Below are 19,933 nucleotides of genomic sequence, written 5' to 3'. Positions count from 1 at the left end.
TCATGTATTTGTGAGGTGTGAAAAATAAAATTAAAAAATTTAGAAATCCACCGCCTATTTATCCTGAAATGGGTACTTTCAATTTAACTCCCCATCAGTTCAGTCATTGTTATAAACTCTGTACTTTGAACCTGGGAGTCAGCATAATGAAAACATACAGGGAAATTACATGAAACAATGTTTCCATACCCCCTACTCAATGGCAATGTTTGCCTTTCTGAACTGGATCATGGATGGACTGGATGTAATCTGCTAAATCTTTAACAGAAAGAAACCAGAGTCATCTCATTCACAAAAGGTTAGCACAGGTTATAGGTGGGTTTCATTGTTTTATTTAGCAGTGTTAACTCCAGAGAAGTTTTCCTCTTTAATCTGACTTCCAAGCAAAAATAAATTCAGAAGCAGCATGAATAGCTACACTACCTAATGAACTGAACTGTTGGTGTGTGAGTTACGTCATGGACTAGTATTTAGACACTGGCACAATTTCAGCATTGACATAAACTGCTGAAAGTTTTTTTTTTTATTATCAAGTGAAATAAAATGATTTGTATGACGGATTCCTTTAGGTGTATTGCAATAACTGCTCAGTTCTATTTCACAAACTGAAAGAACACAAAGAGCCACCGGCCGACAAATAACATCAGCTCGGCTTTCGGCTCTGTGTGCTTTGTTTTCAAATTGGCTTAGAGAGTAATAAAGTTCTGTTTCAAGATATAATCTCTTTTGTGCCATAGCATTTCTCCACAGATGAATTGCCTAGTCTGGATGTCAGCGTAAAATGGACAGTAAATCCATTGTTAATCAATGTCAGACCTCCGTGACCAAAATGACTCACTGCTGTCATTCTGTACAGAAGAAAACTACATTTCAAAAGGTACACAATGAAAGCACTTGATACCTGGACTAAATGTGTCATAAAAGCAATTGTTTATATATTGAAAATAATGAAAACTATATATTTATATATATATATTATATCAATGGTCCCCATGTTGGATTTTTATCATCTCCACTATTTCCACACATAATGTGCACCAAGGTGTAGGTTAATATTATAAAAATTTGGGTTTATGGTCTTCCTATAATTATGGGAACAAGTGAATACCCCCGTGCTCCCCCTATTCTAACACCACATTTAACAAGGAAAAGGTAAATATTTTCTAATAGAGTGAAGGCATTACAGCTGCCTCTGCTCTAGTCTTGTCATAACATGTAGAGAATTGTCTTTTCTAAACTCTCCAAACTGAACAAGTTATGTATAAGATGGATTTAGTTAATACTTACCAAATCCAACACAGCCACTAAAGCTCATCATTCATAATTTCTTCGTATTGGAATAGGCAGTCATAAACACAACAAAACTCTTCAAACATGATGCCAACTTTGCAAAAACACAACCAAAACACAAACCAAAAATTACACTTACATAGGTAGGTGCTTCAAAACACATTTCCATCTAAAGGGAGTCTCTGATTACCAGAAGCATGTGCATGACAACTAGTGATGTTGCAAACATAAAATTTTCGGTTCGCGAACGGCGAACGCGAACTACCGCAATTACCGCAAATGTTCGCGAACGGGCGAACCGGGCGAACCGCCATAGACTTCAATAGGCAGGCGAATTTTAAAACCCACAGGGACTCTTTCTGGCCACAATAGTGATGGAAAAGTTGTTTCAAGGGGACTAACACCTGGACTGTGGCATGCCGGAGGGGGCTCCATGGCAAAACTCCCATGGAAAATTACATAGTTGATGCATGTCCTTCCCCCCGGCCCCCACCCCTGAGCGGTGGGGGCCCTAGATAAGAATGGTGGGGGACCTACCATCCTTCCCCCCCGGCCCCCACCCCTGAGCGGTGGGTGGGGGCACTAAAAAAACAATAAGGGGGGACCTACTGTCCCCCCCGGCCCCCACCCCTGAGCGGCGGGTGGGGGCCTTAATTGAAAATCCCCCCCCCCCAATCAAGGTGACTAGGGGTCCCAAGCCCCTAGTCACCCCCCCCACCCAAATCAAACTATCCCCTACCTACCCCCCTCACCCTAAAAATAGTGAGGGGGGAATAAAATAACTAACCTGTAAAAAAATATTAAACTTACCATTTGACGTCTTCTTTTTTCTAAAATCTTCATTTTTCAGCCCCAAAAAAGGCCAAATAAAAAGCCATCATACGCGACGAACTTAAAATAAAATAAAAAACCTGAGCGCCCAAAAAAAACCTGACGAAAAAGAAAAAACCCGAGCGCAAAAAAATAATCCATCTTCACCCACGGAGGGCTCCGCGCAGACTGAGCTACACAGGGTGGGGGAAGGCTTATAAAGCCTTGTCCCGCCCTGCAATTACGCTAAGAACACTCTGGTTGGTGGGTTTAAGCCAGTCAGAGTGCTCTTTGTCATTTTACACAGCGTGGGAAAGTTCTTTGGAATTTTCCCACGCTGTGTAAAATGACACAGAGCACTGTGATTGGATGGATTTCAAGCCATCCAATCACAGTGCTCTGTGTCATTTACACAGCGTGGGAAAGTTCTTTGGAATTTTCCGACGCTGTGTAAAATGACACAGAGCACTGTGATTGGATGGCTTGAAAAACACAGGTTACTGGCTTTGGGGGGGGGGGGGGATAATGTATAATAAACACAGGCTACTGGCTATGGAGGGATAATGTATAATAAACACAGGTTACTGGCTATGGGAGGGATTATGTATAATAAACACTGGTTACTGGCTATGGGGGGATAATGTATAATAAACACAGGTTACTGGCTATGGGGAGGATAATGTATAATAAACACAGGTTACTGGCTATGGGAGGATAAAGTATAATAAACACAGGTTACTGGCTATGGAGGGATAATGTATAATAAACACAGGTTACTGGCTATGGGAGGGATAATGTATAATAAATACTGGTTACTGGCTATGGGAGGGGATAATGTATAATAAACACAGGTTACTGGCTATGGGAGGATAATGTATAATAAACACAGGTTACTGGCTATGGGAGGATAATGTATAATAAACACAGGTTACTGGCTATGGGGAGGATAATGTATAATAAACACAGGTTACTGGCTATGGGAGGATAATGTATAATAAACACAGGTTACTGGCTATGGGGGGTAATGTATAATAAATACAGGTTACCGGCTATGGGGGGATAATGTATAATAAACACAGGTTACTGGCTATGGGGGGATAACGTATAATAAACACAGGTTACTGGCTTTGGAGGATAATGTATAATAAACACAAACACAAAAATATTTTTAAAAAAGAAATACAAAAAAACATGAATGCAGCTTCAGAATTAATCTAAATTGTATGCTGTCTAGGAGGTGGGAGGGTCTGGGAGGGAGGGTCTGCTGCTGATTAGCTGGAATGTGTCTGCTGACTGTGAGGTACAGGGTCAAAGTTTACTCAATGATGACGAATAGGGGGCGGACCGAACATCGCATATGTTCGCCGTCCGTGGCGAACGCGAACATGCTATGTTCGCCAGGAACTATTCGCCTGCGAACCGTTCGGGACATCACTAATGACAACGTAATGTTTAGATGGGAATGCATGCAATATATACACTGCACAGCTAAATCCACAGCAAATATCTAACTTGGAATATATATTTATTTTTTTATCTGAAAAGACAGTGTTTGCATGAAAATGCCTGAAGGGAATAATTATACTCACCAGAACAATTACATTAAGCTGTAGTTGTTCTGGTGACTGTAATGTCCATTTAAGGCCTGAGTAGCAGAATGGGTAGCATAGTGAACTGGGAGAATATTTCCAGTTCATCAATTTTGATCTTAAATTTTAAATTAACTTTAAATTCAACTTAAATACTCATTTACATGAATAACCCTGTATATTTTACTCAACGTGTAGGTTTCATAATTTAAATCACCAACATCCACAAATTAATTGTACAAATCTTTTACAAATAATGAATATTTTGAGCCACTTAACCGCTTTTATATATTTACATACGTTTTTCTTCTACTCCTTTACAAAACCAATTATTTTTGTATTAAAAAAATAAAGGAATAACAATTATTTAAAACATGTGATACAAAAGTGTTATATAAACATATGACAAAACAGCAATTTTGAGTACAGATTATTATTCAGGTTTACATATCAACTATAATACGTTTGAGTATTTCCAAGTAAAAATACATGGTGTAACAAATACATGAATGGCATATAACCCTGGTTAAAGGTATATATAATGTAATGGCAAGCATTTGTACTATGCACGACTAAGCTATATTATATAATATTTTAAAAGAAAGAAGTTAAGTAAAGGTAATAAAAAAAAAAAAACCACAGGGAAATACTGCTTTGTTTGATACTTGTTCAACCAGGAACATGTGTTTCCCAGTTTAAAAAGTAGTGATGTCCCCACTGCTCTAAAAGTTCTAGAGTAATGAGGTAAGCCATGTTTGTATTAGATAAACCTTTTCATTAGGGTATGACAAAAGGCAACTTTACTACACTCACATGCGGTGTTTACATCTTCCTCAGCCTGACTTGAAGATCCCCAGTCCTTTTTATGGATAAGAGCTTAAAATGCAGGAGAGGAAAAATGTACTTGGCAAGCATGACACAGATTTCAGGTCCAGTCAATTTTGATGTATTACCTTTCATAAAGCAGACAGTGGTGGAGTATCAGAGAGATGCCAAACAGTTCCATAGGTGTTCCAAGTCTACCAGCTGAGAAGTGTCCAAGAACCAAGCAGGACAGCTTGTATGAAGAAAGTATCAAAATTACTACTTCAGGGAGGACTTTATTGCTTCAGAAGAAGAAAGAAATACCACCTTAGGGATAATTCGATCAAATAAAAATGCAAGCTCTGGTCGAAGCCATCAACAAGACATATAGTCTAGAGGCAGCAGTTTAAGAACCTTCTTGTAGTAAAAATGTGTCCAGCCTGAAAAAGAAATACCTGCCTTTACCTGTGCACAAGACCATGAAATTGCTTGATTCAGGAGAAATTGTTAAAGATGGAGAAGAGTTTATATGTTGAAAGGAGATTGTGTAAATAGTATCTCATTAAACTTTGGCATGGGTGTTTGCTCTTCCCTTATCCAAATCTAGCCCTGACTTCAAATTCTGCGGTGAGAGAGAGAAATGAAGTGGTGGTTTATAACCTGTTTCAACTGTCCTCAAAGGGGAAGACAGAATGGAGAATCCTGACAATAAACACCTACTAGTCAGGCTGGGGAGCCTATATGGATCCAAATTATGCCCAAGATATATATACTAGATCCTTAAAATAATTCAGCTCACAAAGGTGTTTAAGACTCTACTTCACCTCAGGATCTACATCAATGGATGAAGGTTCAGGAAGCAAAAACACTTCACCAGTAGCCTAAAGGACCCATCTGGAAAATAATGAAGATTACAAATCCCTGGATAATATGGGCCCATTCTTATCTGTCAGGCCTACACCTTCCAGGGCACTTCAATGTGGATGCATATTTCCTTACCAGACAGCAAGTTCTCATGGGTCAGTTCTCATGGATAGATGGGTCAGATGTCCTATCCTGTATGTGGCATAACAAAAAAGATGGGGCGTCCTTTTCTTCTTCTAGTTTGATATTTATAGTACAGTAGGGCATGGTTATCTTTGTTACTGAGCCTCTCTATGAAACCTCCTCTACATCATCTAATCAAGACAGACATATTGACTTAAAATTCTCTTTCCCATCTATTCCCACAGTCTTTTTATCTGATGACCAAGAGAATAAAATTAGTTATTTAAGGGATAAAGGATTCTCTAAATGGGTACTTTTCATTCTGTTTCAAATTCATTAAAACAAATCAACATCATCAGCTCATTATAGAGTCTGGCACATTTTTGCATGGTAGGTTACAAAGAAGCATGTCTCATCAGTTTCCTTCATAATTGTGTCAGCTTCAGGTCGTCTCTAGATGCACATGTGGCCAAATTTATGGCAGCAGTCCTGGGACATAACACTAGTCTTGTCAAAATATCAATCTGCTCCATTCTAACCTCTAGAATATTTACCTTTGATGCTTTAAAGATTATTATTCTGGTAGCTTCGACATTGGGTAGAAACTGTTAGGAGCGCTTTCATTGGAAGAACCATTTATTGTCTTCTATCAGAATAAGGAATGAACCAGAATTTAGGCCCAGTCTCAACTTCACATGAACTGGATATTATATTGCCTGTACTCTCCAATGTATTATCTTGTGTTGTGAGGTGCTTGGCAATGTATCTGCAGTGAACTTGGAGGCAGATTTTTAGACTGTTCTTCTTTGCCAGGGGTCACAAGAAAAGAGAAATAACCTTGTTGGCTTCAATATCCTAATGGGAAGTTTTGACAATTAGTTTTGGCAATTACAAAGGCGAGTGAAGCAAAAATAAATTCTGGATCTACAATGTTTAAGGGCCTATGGACATGGGCAGCTGCTACAAATTTATCTCCAAACTAGAAATGAAGAGTACCAACATGGTTCTCACAGAACACATTTATTTAAGATGTATGGCTTAAAGTCAGATCATCTAAGAAATACAATTTTGAAAAGGTGTTTTGAGTAATATTTTTTTTTTTTTTTTTTTATTCTTTTCCCTTTTATTCTGGTTAGCTCGTGCATATCCCTAGTGAGTATTGCAATGGCCATGGGCAAAAAAAATAAAAAATAAAAATATCTAATTTTTGTGTATATATATATATATATATATATATTTAATTGTATTTATCTTTTCTGGTCTTGAGCCATGATGGGCCTGGTATTGCTGCCATGATGAATCAAATTGAAAAGTTGATAATGGTAAGCATGAAGTCATTTTCCTCTTTGGGTCTCATCAGGAGTATAGGTGATTCCACTATAAGCATAGTGAGAAAGGGATCTTGCTCATTTGTTGGCTAAGAGCACCATCTGATAGCCAGTGAATGTCCCTCTGTGCATAGAAATATGCACATAATTGTCATAAACCGGCCAGCCTGACTGGCAAATGGCTCCTAAATAACGCTGCTGGAGTTGGAATTAGACCTCCGGGAGGAAAGGGGTCAAATATGCATGGTCAGGACATCCATGGTGCTTGCAGTAACCCTTTAAATTTGAACTTTTTTATCTGTTACAGAAAGATGCATAAATAGTCTAATTGAATAGTAAAATACATAGTTAATCCTGTATAACATAAAGGCCATTTCACACTGATCATTTAACAATAGAATTTGACTCCAGTATTACAACGGTAACATGACTCTACTCAGAAACTGCCCAGGAATGATCTTCTACATACTGTGCCTATTGAACTTTTTGTTTCACGAAAATTTAGGACCCGTGATATTATGGTACTGAAAAATATGACATATAACAAATTATGCACTAGACAGTACATTGGATAATAAATGATAACTGCATTGAGATCTTCTTACAAATTGCTATTTAGTAGTTGTGTTTGGAATGAGATGGCGATTGACGAGCTAAATCTTAATTGTATGAATACATTTTCATTCTAGTGCATCACTAGGAAACACTTTGTTAAAAAAAAAAAAAAAAACTGTCCAAAATATTTCTGATCTATTCGGAACATGTATACTCTGGAGACCATATGAGGAAGATCCAAATTTAGTAATGTCCTGTTATTGTTGATGTGTTGGGTCGTATGCCAATGCTTTCCATGTAAACAATTCTCAAGAACATAACTGTTAAATTCCATCACATTTACAAAGCGAAGAAAGCAGTTTTGAATGCGTTTCTTGTTTACCTGGCACTATAGAAATAGGCACAGAACCATTTTCTGTACTTCTTTGTAAAGATTTCAATTTAATAATGTGTTTTATACAAGTATTATTACTTGTACCATTAACATTGCAAAACATACATACAAATAGACTAAAATAAAATATAATCATGGGTATCTGCTATGTACCTCGTATTTTTTTTTTTTTTACTACATTTTACCATTTTATTGAGGTATTTTATTCTATATGTTTTGAAAATGTAAAAGGAAAAAAGCACAAATGGTAAATGTTTGTTTTATACTTAGTTTCATAAGTGATGAGTGTCCTGCATAACAAATATTGTAAAATAAACATTAAACAATTCTTCCAAAAAAAAACACATTATATACGCTAACACATGCATATTACAAATATTATAAAGCCGTACAAAAAATACCAAATAACTGGGCGAAAAAACATCAATAATTAACCTACCTATTTGAGCTCATGAAAATGCTACATCCGAAACAAAAGCCAGGGAAAGAATATTCCCAGAATCCTGTCACCTTCTTAAATGCTGTACGCCTGCCACCAAGTTGAAGAGCTTTGGCATGAAGCCTGTTTTCTTTTTTTGTTCTTCGCTTGGCACCCTCTTCAATGTCCAACTTGTTTAAGACACCAGCTCTCTTTACAAATGATTACATTTTGGGGAGTGAAGTGAAAACTTCTAAACTCGATGACAGTTCATAATTCATCAGCTATTGTAATCACATACTTACCATATTAGTACAGTATGAGGTATAGGATTTCATTAAAAATATAGTTTTTCTTCCAGATTTTTTTTTTTATATTGTTACTGTATTATTTTTGTTGAAAATAAAAGAGTGAATCTTGAAATATCACAGTGCAAGATATGCAGCTTTCTCTCCAGTATAAGATAATAGATAACTAAAGTATTTAAGGACCACTATAGTGCCAGGAAAACAAACTCATTTTCCTGGGACTATAATGCCCTGAGGGTGCCCCCACCCTCAGGGTCCCACTCCCGCCGGGCTGAAGGGGGAGGGAGGTGTTTAAACCCTCACCTTTCTCCAGCGCCGGGCTCCCTCGGCGCTGGGGACTCTCCTCCTCATCTGACGTCACCGGCTGAATGCGCATGCGCGGCAAGAACTGCGCACGCATTCAGCCAGTCCATAGGAAAGCATTCTCAATGCTTTCCTATGGACGCTGGCGTCTTCTCACTGTGAAAATCACAGTGAGAAGCGCGGAAGCGCCTCTAGCGGCTGTCAATGAGACAGCCACTAGAGGCTGGATTAACCCATATGTAAACATAGCAGTTTCTCTGAAACTGCTATGTTTACAGCAGAAAGGGTTAATCCTAGATGGACCAGGCACCCAGACCACTTCATTGAGCTGAAGTGGTCTGGGTGCCTATAGTGGTCCTTTAAGCTATGGAAGCAAATGATACTTTGACTAAGCCTTAGGAAGAGTCATATGAGATAAAATAATGTCTATATATACCCAACAATAATTTGAAATGGTACACGAAACACAATATATAGACAGAATATTAAGATAATTGTATATATTAAGATCAGACAGATGCTATTTAAATGTTTAGACTAGGTTTTTAAACTAAATATTCTTATTCAGATCACTTTGAATGAACTTGTAATTATATAACTCGAATAATAAATAATAAAAAAAAATTCAAATAACCATACCAATAAACCAAGACCCATCTTTCCAAGTACATTTTTCCTTAGCTTCCTTAGATATTGAAAATTGAGAGGTTTGGTACTAAAAACATCCACAGGAGAAGTCAAGAGTGGGCACTTGTCCCTCTTGTCTCATAATTCAAATCTTTACAAGATATTGTATCTCCGTATCTAAATGAAAATCAGCCATGGTTCTCACTTTCATGCACAGACAATCAGTGTTATGTAGTAAAGGGTGGTGGAAGAAGTTTGATAACCCCTCTGAACCAATGAAAGAGATTTACATTTTGAAGGGGTATATCAAACATTTTGAAGATAAAACATAAAATATAAATATGATTTAAAAAAAGAGAAATATAGTTAATTATATTGTTTTGAACTGTTCAATTTTTCTTATTTTCTACATTATTTTTTTAATCACTTAATAACAAAAATATATATTTTTTTTCCGCAGGGTCTTAAATGCATAAGGTTGGTAGACGTTCAATCCAGCTCTCATAACATAACCTGCAAAAGAGCAAGCGGGTGTCTTCCTGACACTTCAGGATACAGTGAACAGCATACCATCATAGTGGGTCTTGCAACATTTCTCATGAAATGCAACATGCAATCTAAACATTTTAACAGTAAAGAATATGATTTATTTTGCAGTAATACAGTAATCTGAGAATTGATGCTTTGTTCTCTGCCACAATTTTCCAAGACAAGTAAAAGCGCAAACATTTAGAAACTCTTAAGTCTTTATTTGTCCTGCCTGAAGGAAACACTAAAAGAATGAGGAACAAGTATTAATTATATTAAAGGGGCTCTCTAGACCCCTTAAACCGCTTAAGACCAAGAGCTAGTGAAGAGTGTGTATATCTATATATCGTTATCTCTACCTCCCTCTCCTCATATGCCATAAATGATAGTATTGACTTTTAAGCAGCACTATGATTTTGTCCAAGCTTAACACAGACAACACAGACAACAGAGCAACTAAGTCTACTAAAGGTTCAACCAGCTTCATCTTTGATACAATGGAAGTGCTCTTATCCTTATCACAATGGAGTGATTTAAAAAGTGATCATTTTCATCATGCTAAATTCTGACAGATTTTGCAGAAATTTCCAATGCAGAAGACCAAATATATAGCGGTGGAAAAATATTAAAAGAATTGAAACTCAGTAAAAATAAAATGAACACATTTATTTGGTATTTAGCACTAGGCAAAGCTCTTTACGTTAGTTTCCACACCCACTCTGCTGTCACTGTTTTCTTTGTAAGTTGAGCTTGACAAAGACCCTTTCAGGGGTCGAAACGGTGTAGTGTCTCACTTGTCCCAATAAATACATTTGAAGATACTTTGAGGGCCTGGATCCTTTTTCTACCACTGTTTTCTTTCTAAGGTTCAATCCAATAAATCAAAAGAAAAGCATTTCACTGGATCACTCTCACCAGCTCAGAACGCACGTGGGAGTGGGATGTTTACAAAAAAAATTAACTTAAAGAATGTATAAATGAATAAAGAAAGAACGAATAAATAAGAAGGGTGCGTGGGGAAATAGACCCTGCAGGTGCTGCCTGCAATGGAAAATCTCATTACATCTATTGTCAGCTCGCTGTACACATTTTAGAGAGACCTCATTTTTGCACTAATTTGAGAGAAGTAGGCAGCCCGGCACAAACGAAAGTACATTTCTGTATGTGCAGCATTTCAAGCAGAAATATCAGACCACAATGACCACTTCCAAAAGCAGAAGTGATCATGGTGGTTGGGATCATGGAGTAACTCTTTACAAAGTCTCTTCAAAACTGCCAAATCTAGGCAGAAAAGTGTCAGTGCCATTTTGATAAATATCTCCCAATACGAGCTCTCCTACTGTGTACATATCTTTGACGGACAGCTTTCCAAATCCCTCGTGATCATGCTGATCAGGAGCTTAAGACTGTTCTTGAATCAACTCACACCTCATTTCAGTTTCATAGTGAATATGCCACTCTTCTAATTATAGGTAACTAAATGCATGCAATAACCCACCAAAGAGGGGGATTTTAAACCAGTACATTAGAGGATATGCTGGGCAACTTGGTGGAGTGTTCACTAGAGGGAGACAGAGCACCATAGACTGGTTGTATTTTATTGATTGTTTTTATTTTCATTGAACACGTTCCTCTATTCCCAACTCCCAACTCTGTCTACTCACTTCCAATGTGGTTTTCATTTAAAATAAATACATAGCATAGCATTTATTTGGGATGCATAGCTAAGTACTTTAACAAATAAAAATAAAACAGCAGTTTTGTGCAGATTGGTTTTTGGTGATACCCAAAAAACATTTAAAAGTATACAATTAAAATGTTTAATCTATTTAATAATCTACTACATAAACCTTTAAATGAAACATTTTAGAAATTAGATGGCATTTATTATCTTGCAATAATTCGGACAGGGTCTAAAATAGTAGCATATAATCCTAAATACCATTTTTTGTCACCAAATACAGTATGAATGACAAATAGAGAAAAATGTAAACACACATCACTCTACTTATAAGTATATGGAAGCTAATTTGTTGCATTTTTATGAATACAGCTTCCTAACACAGACTCCATAATGTTAAATGTTTATAAGAGGCATCATACTCACATATATAAACACACATATTAAGTACACCAATTATCCATGAAATGCAATACATCGACCTTACAAAAGTTTTATGGTGACGTTAACATAAAAATCCATTACATTAATGACATTGGTAAACACAAAACATGATGGGGGCATAAAGCTCAATGCCCAGAGACAGCTTTACAGGCTGGCGATGAGAGAGATGGCAGCCTGGATCCGCCCAGCCACCCGGCGCAACCTGCAGAGGAATCCCCCTCACAAATCCAGAGTAGCCTCCAGACTGGAACGGAGTCGACATTCAAAAAGGCGGGAAACGGTGCCAGGCCCCTCAAACGTCGAAACACGCGACCTCAAGCCACAGAACAGGACCCGACCTCCCTATCACTCTGCGGTCCTTGCATCCATCGACCGCCACCCAGCGGCAGAACAGCCTTACACTCCCACAGACAGCAGATCGCAGCTGGAAACCTGCCCTGGAGACAGTGCATCGGCTGAGGAAAGGAGTCGACCCGATCAGCCGGATGGCACCCTCATGTGTCCCCGCCGGTACTGTAGACATTTTAGCCACACTTAAGGTGGAGGACTCCTGAACATAACAGACTCTCACAAGTTGATGTTAATTTTATTAAAGTGACTCACTTAGACCTAGCTTAACTGTCAATATACAATTTACATGCATACTCCTGTTTGAATAGGATAGCATCAGACACCCACATAATCTGTGTCATTAACAGGCTAGCCCATGTAAGGGTCATGTCTATCTACAGTAAATGATGCATCTAATATGTAAACACTGGAGGAACACTGATTAATCTATTAAGATTTTCTTGCATATGGCAGCCTATAGCTTGTTAGTGCTGAGACAGCTGTGCCAGACAGGCATCACACTAGACATAAAATCAAACATGTTTAACCTGTGTATCAAGCTCAAAAACTTGCATACTAAGTTTCTCCTTGCATTTTCTCCTCTCAACTTATAACCATCTATAGTCACAACTAGCCTTCATATCATACTATAAAAAAAGTGCAATGTTTTTCTATGCCATGCCTTAGTTTACCGATGTTAAATCGTGAGTACATGCTGTTGGGGAATGACAAACACATTTGTTACTGCTTTTTTCTCTATGCACTCAAAAATAAAGAATAATAAAAAAAAAAAAAGCCTGCACAATAAGGTTGCAAAATCTAATGAGAGTACTGGTATCTAACTGAACATATTTCAGAACTCAGGATTGTATTCAGTCAGGGCATATCTTAATTTAGACTTCTAGTTAACATCACTTAACATGGCTCTCAGCTTGTATTTGAGCAGCGTTATAAATGAGAATGTGCTTTTATTGATTTAGGCAGGCTGGAGCACACTAGGATATCTGGCTGGAGCACACTGTGGGTATCAGGCTGGCTGGAGCACACAGTGGGTATAGACCTGGTCACATGGTGATTGAGTAGGCTGTAAACCTGCTTAACCACCCTGTTTTCCTAAGCGGGGCTGTGGATCCTTAGTTTGATGTTCACGCTGTCCTGATGCGCTCCTGTCTTTCCTCCTTCTGGCCCTTGTGCATTACCTCACGCGCAGGGTAGAGGAGGGATTATGCACACTATACTACTTGCGACGCTCTGTGTCCCCGATGCTGCATCAAGTTTAACTGATGCATGCAGTCAGTAGTTGGAGGTGCAATTACCTCTGCAGATCTCACATAGGCCACACCTCAATGTCCGGCGGGCCACATCTGGCCCACGGGCTGCAGTTTGGATGACCCTGCTTTAGAGACTAAGACTAAGCTTTGCCTTAATGCTATGGATCACCATGTTCAATTGTGGTAGATAAAGAAGGTTACTCATATTGATTAACATCTACCTCTGACTGTATTGCCTTCTTGCAAACTCTTGGTATCTCAACCCTGGCTAGATTTGCAATGAATCAGGGGACTTCTGGACTGTACAGAATGTTGTACTATTTGTTGTACGATAATCCAGACTATTATTTATGTCTCCCTGTTCCTGATTTATGTGAACACTTTACTATTCACTACGTAGTTCCATAGCTGTGTGGTCTTCTAACAAGTATGATAACGTTACATTTATTTTTGACATAACTTTTTGCTTTTTATTTGTTGTTGGTTCATGCAATCCCATATATATTTTGATTAATCTCACTTCTTTTTTTTTTTTTTTTTTTTTGCACTTCACTACGTGTGTGTAGACCACTCACAATGGGTAGCACTTTTTTTGTTAATTTAAATGCACTTTTAGTTATCTGAGGGCTAGTTGGTTCAGGTAGGCACTAGTGGGAATCCCACTGTGCTGAGGTACAAAGGGTCAGTTTGTTTGGCTAGGATTGTGAGGCCTATGATTCACCATTTTTTCGCTTTTTGTTATTGGACAGCTAAAGTATAAGGTAGTGGGGGGGAGGGGGAGATACCTTTTTACTTTGTTTCTTCCCCTCCATTCTCTCCTTTCTGTCAAGCACCAAGACCCTTAGCTGCTATTAGGATTGTTGGCCCTATTTGGGGCTTATCTACATAATTGTGTTTTCTTCGCACATTACCTTGATCCTATAAGCTATTTGGTGACTCTATAGTATTCAAAAGAGTTGTATCTGGGGTTTTAGACCAGCTTTTTTACAGAATTATATAGCAATGACCATACGTAATCCCCAGGTACCACTGATCTCTGAGACAAATATCCCCTTTCTTGTCTGGCAGCCTGGGGCTAGGATTGTGGGGCTGATGCCTCCCCATTTTTTCTCATTTTGTTATTGGACAGCTAAAGTAAAAGGGGGGAGACTTTTCTTATTTTGTTTCTTCCCCACTACTTTTTTTTTTTTGTCAAGCAATCACCATACGTATTCCCTAGGTACCACTGATCTCTCTGAGTCTAATTTACCCTTCCTTGTTTGGCAGCCTGTGGCTACCCTGTAGATAACTTTTACGGCTTTTCCCCCTCGGGTATTATTGTACTTATTTAATTGTGGTTTAATTTGTGGTTTATATGTAACTTATGTTATACAATAAAGGTTGCTTTCATATTCACGGCCTTCCCCTCCTGAAGTGCCTTGGTACACTTCAGGTGTTTCCTGTTTTGGTTCTATAAGTGGTTATTGTAGTAGGGTTATCCTCTTTATTCAGGGAAGTGCAGTTACAGGTACCCCTCAGAGTAGCAGAATACCTCCGCTGCCCCTTGTGAACTTTTACTCTGGGCAGCGCACCAACAGATCTGTTTTTTTAACTATTCACTTTGAGATATGTTCTTTTTATAACTTTCCTTCCCCTCCACTTCAGGTTAATGGGGCATTTTACTTGCAGCTTTAACAAAGATAATATGACAACCTAAGTTACCAGCCCTCTTTCATATTTTAGTATAATTTTAAACACAGTTTATTTTTCCAGTATATAACTTCCAATTACCCTATAGGATGTTTGGGTTAACTTACAATCGGAATTGCATATATTTGTATTTTTGTGCTCATTATAAACAACATGGTTTATAAAGTGATTACTCTTTGAGATTAGCAAATGCATTATGTTTCTCATGCTATTTTTAATGCTGTAAAAATTAAATAACCGATGCTGGAAAGCTGCTCACCGGACCAGCAGCAAAGGTATATAGGGGGGCGGAGCCAAGCCACAAAGCGGAGAGGTCGCATGCAGCTGAAGCTCCTGCGAAAAAAGCGAATATTTGGCGTTTTCAGCCCTTTATATTACCCCCAAAATATCAAAAGACACGGGAAAAGAGGGCGCAACCGATATGGGGCGCAAAACAGAGAAAGTGAAGCCTGACCAACCGAGACAGGGCCAAGACATTGGGGCCCTATGGAGACAGGCTCGGGAGGCAGCAAGGCCCAAAATGGCCGACAACGCGGACACATACTCCGACTATTCTGACGACTTCTACCTAGAAGAAGACATGCCGACTACTGCACGCTTACCTAATCCGGTGACCAAGCCTCTGGACCCGGACAACGCTCCGGTGACCACCTCCGTGCTTAAATCTCTGCTAGCAGGCCTCCAGACCACCTTACAGGCGGATATGGCCGCCCTACGCACCGAGCTACAGGGCATAACTGGGAGGCTGGGAACCCTGGAGGACGCCTCTGCGGCACGAGACGCGCACATCACGGCTATGCAGGCAGAGATCACCGCCTTACAGCGCAAAACCGAAGAACAAGACAGGCGATCCATCGCTGCCGAAGAAGAGCGCAGAGCCACGAATATAAAGGTACGAGGGCTGCCGGAAGATGTACCGGAGGAGGAGCTGCCGCACTATGTCCGCAGACTCCTGACGGCGCTACTCACGCCAAAACAGGCCAAGGCTATCCCCATCGAGTCTGTGTTCAGGGTCCCAAAACCGGCTAAGGCCCCGACCACCGCCACTCGTGACCTTATAGTCCGCTTCACCCACCGCAAAGATAAGGCCGCACTCCAAGCAGCACTCAAAAACAGACCCCAGGTCGATTTCGAAGGCCACTCTCTAACCTTCTTTGCTGACCTCACAGGCGGCACGCTAGCATGGCGGGGATCGCTGAAACCCTTCACTGCCCTCCTCAGGCAAAAGGACATTAAATATAGATGGCGCCTTGACAGATCGCTCATTGTCCTGAAGGGCGAAGACAAGTTTGTGGTCCACTCGCTCCAGAACGCAAAAGACTTACAGCACGTCCTAGGAATACCCCGAGAGACCATACTTGGACCGACACCCCGGGAGCATCCGACCCAGCCACTCAGATGGGACCCCGAGCGCACCAAGACATTTGTGCCACGAAGACCTAGGCAGGCTCCCTCTGAGGATACCGGAGCTTGAGAGGGCTCGAGAGACCCATCCCACACAACCCACATTAACCGGGACTGTATGACACTCAGCTACGGCAGAGGGGCAAAATGATCAGCTGAGAATCACCCCTGCCTCCTGGAAGAACTTTCTCAAGAACTTTCTCAAGATTTTTCCCTTTCTTTTCCTTTCTTTTGATGTGACTGCTCTCTAAATGTCAATATTATTGTTCTTAAGGTTACAACGTATTAAGATGTGTTACAAGCGACCTATACGCCAAATTATTGCAAGCAACGTTCGCTTCACCGACAGGCTCGCTAGCACTTAGACGACGGCCCATAGGCCTGCTAACCCCCATTTCTGGGAAAAGCCCACAGGCTGCCTGATTAATCTCCTGAATATATATCCTCTATATGTGGCCTTTACACAGCCTATCTCTGAACCTACCCTAGGGAACTGGGGGTAGCTATTAGACATTAGAACCTCACAGGCCCGCTCGCGAGCACCTTAGCATACCAACTAGACCACAAACAGACAGCCCCCCCTCCCCCTTCCTTTCCTCCCTTTACCTAAAATCTAAGAACATAACTGCCTAGATAAGACTCACCACTAACTGGGTAACACAGCATCTCCCTCTAAACTGAAGAGCACCTATATTGAACATACCACGGCAACACAGACTACTCTACCCCGACCCATAGCCTTTAAGTATCGCTAGCACTTTCAGCGTGTCGTACAGAGGGGATGTGTTATAATAGCTAGATCAACACCAGTTAAAGTCGTATGTTTTAGCTAAGAAAGAAATGTATGTCCCATTAGTTTAACAGCTTAAAGACTGAGCTATGTAACTTCGCATGCGCAAACTAAATTTTAGTGCTTGTAACTCGTATGTCTTGACTCTCAAAAATGTAAAAATGTGCACTGTCTTTGATGCCATACTAATGTTTTATGATGTTTATGTATCTGCTTGCACCAGCTGTTGTGGCAGTGCAAACGGGTGTTACCACTATGCACAAAGAAAATAAAGAATTTAAAAAAAAAAAAAAAAAAAAAAAAATTAAATAACCAAAATTGCATTGCTGATACTGCTACCTTCAAAAAAAATCCTGTAATGTTTGTAGTACTTTTCCATGACTACTAGAATGCAGAAAGGCGGTTTGATCAAAAAAGAGGTTGCTGTGGTTTGTTTGAACGGGTCTGTGCCTTTTACAGTCTCTCTGCAAAGATGCAGAGGGGTAGAATTAAGCCCTGTCTTAGAATTAAGACAGAAAGATTTGTTTTTCTGCAGGGTTAAAAGCAGGGCTCTAGTAAAAAGGAAGGTTTATGTGGTTTGCAGTCTATATTTAATCTTACATTGCTTTGAAATTATTTGTAGGGAAGTAATATGCATGCAAGCCCTGAATGACAAAAAGCATTCCAGATGTCTATGACTTGAACAATACAGTTCAACACAGCTGCAGTAATGGATGTGTTATTTCACCTCAGTGACATTGCTATTATTAAATGTAAACTAAAACACTGTTGTTTTCTTTGCTCTTCTTTTGGTAAAACAAAGTATTACAGAAAAAAAAAGTATTACAATATTTCAACACCCCGCAACTTTACATGTATTTTTCTCTAAATAATTGATTAATAATTTTAAGTGAATATTCAGGAAAAAACTAGTTTTATCTTAAGGATTGTTTTGCTGTTACAGTTACAGTGCTGGTCATAATATTTTTTTATAGCCAAACAGTGCCATGTAATATAAAAACATTAAACAAGCATTGACACAGTGAAACATTACAAGAAATTCAACATATTCAATATATAGCTAAATATTGGTCAAATCTTGCGTAACCAAGCTTAGAGCCTAGCAAAGCAGTGATAGACACATAATGTACAGGGAATGCACAAAAGAGAAACAAACAAGGTTTTTGAATGAAGATACAATGAAATGGATACACGAGGAGACATGCAAAGCAACTAGTCACTATCACTGCCTTCACAATTACATTTGTATAGTGCAAGTTACAGAGTTTGAGTGCGTCTTTCAAGCTTTGGAGACCAAGGAAAGGATTAACTGAGGATGAGTCCAGTAAAGACAAAGATCTAAGACTTAGATGTGGATGAAAGTGCTGAGAGCAGAACATTTGTATAAGTCATAGACAAAAGACGACCGTGAAATTATTTGGACCAACAAATGAAGATATATAAAGCACAACGCTATTGACAACTCTGCAGGTCAGAGTCAAGATGTTGCATTTTAAGATACAGGCAATTGTGAGTGGGTGGTGATGAATGAATCTGCCAAATTAAGTATTGGTGGATTAGAGAAGATATAGACTGTTTATTGACAGGTCAAATAAACTACAGTAACCCCTTGTGTGATACTACAAATTTGGGTAGATTAGCATTTTAGTTACATCTATGGTGAAAAATGGATGAATCTCTGGAGATGTTCTGGGGAAGGACTTTGTAGGAGTTGATAAATAATCGGGTTACTATTGACATTTGACTAATTGAATGTGTTAGCAGGAGTTCCAAGTCAGTAAATGATCCATAGACTTACTAAAACTACTTCTGGCATTCACAAAAATACATGAATACTTTAAAGGGGAATGCCATTTGGTATACTTTGTATTATAACCTACATAGACATATATAGTACATAAAAAATGTTAGGATTCTTTACATTTTTAAAGGATGGAGTTTTATTTATTTTTTTGTATTATTATTGAGTCAGATGGTGCATCTACTATTGCAGTTTAGTATTTTCTAATGCTATATCACTGAGAGGATTTTACATGCAGCAATACAATGTGAAGGTGAAAAAGACATGGAAATATAATGTAAAAACTGCTGCTACACCACACATAGTCCTATCTGTCCTTTAATCATTCATATTAGTAAAACATTTTTGTAAATAGAAAATGTAAGGATACATTCACCTATATGTGTAAGTGTGTAAGTGTGTCAAGGTGTGTATCTGAGGTTGTGTATGTGTCAGTGTGTGTATATGTGTGTTAATGTGTATATGTGTCAATGTGTGTCAAGGTGTGTGTATCTGTTAGTTTGTGTATATGCGTGAAGGTGTGTGTATGTGTCAGTGTGTGTATCTTAGTGTGCATGTATGTGTTATTGTGTGTATCTCCAT

At 39.0% G+C, this 19,933-nt stretch overlaps 1 protein-coding gene across 5 annotated transcripts in view; it reads right to left on the bottom strand.

Annotated features, from left to right (window-relative positions):
• The window catches only part of RIMS1 (regulating synaptic membrane exocytosis 1), a 453,058-nt gene that overhangs the window by 43,304 nt on the left and 389,821 nt on the right, over positions 1–19,933 (bottom strand). The window contains exon 1 of one of the 5 annotated variants that reach the window (XM_063442988.1): positions 8,197–8,230. The exons of the other annotated variants lie outside the window; for them this stretch is intronic. The gene's annotated coding sequence lies outside the window, so the exon portion shown is untranslated. Of the gene's footprint in view, positions 1–8,196; positions 8,231–19,933 lie in introns of those variants that run through there. 5 annotated transcript variants of the gene reach the window in all.

The sequence above is a fragment of the Pelobates fuscus genome, chromosome 2, assembly GCF_036172605.1.
Source record: "Pelobates fuscus isolate aPelFus1 chromosome 2, aPelFus1.pri, whole genome shotgun sequence".
Taxonomy (NCBI): domain Eukaryota; kingdom Metazoa; phylum Chordata; class Amphibia; order Anura; family Pelobatidae; genus Pelobates; species Pelobates fuscus.
Note: the sequence above shows the minus strand (reverse complement) of the source record. Positions and strands in the feature narration are given on the sequence as shown.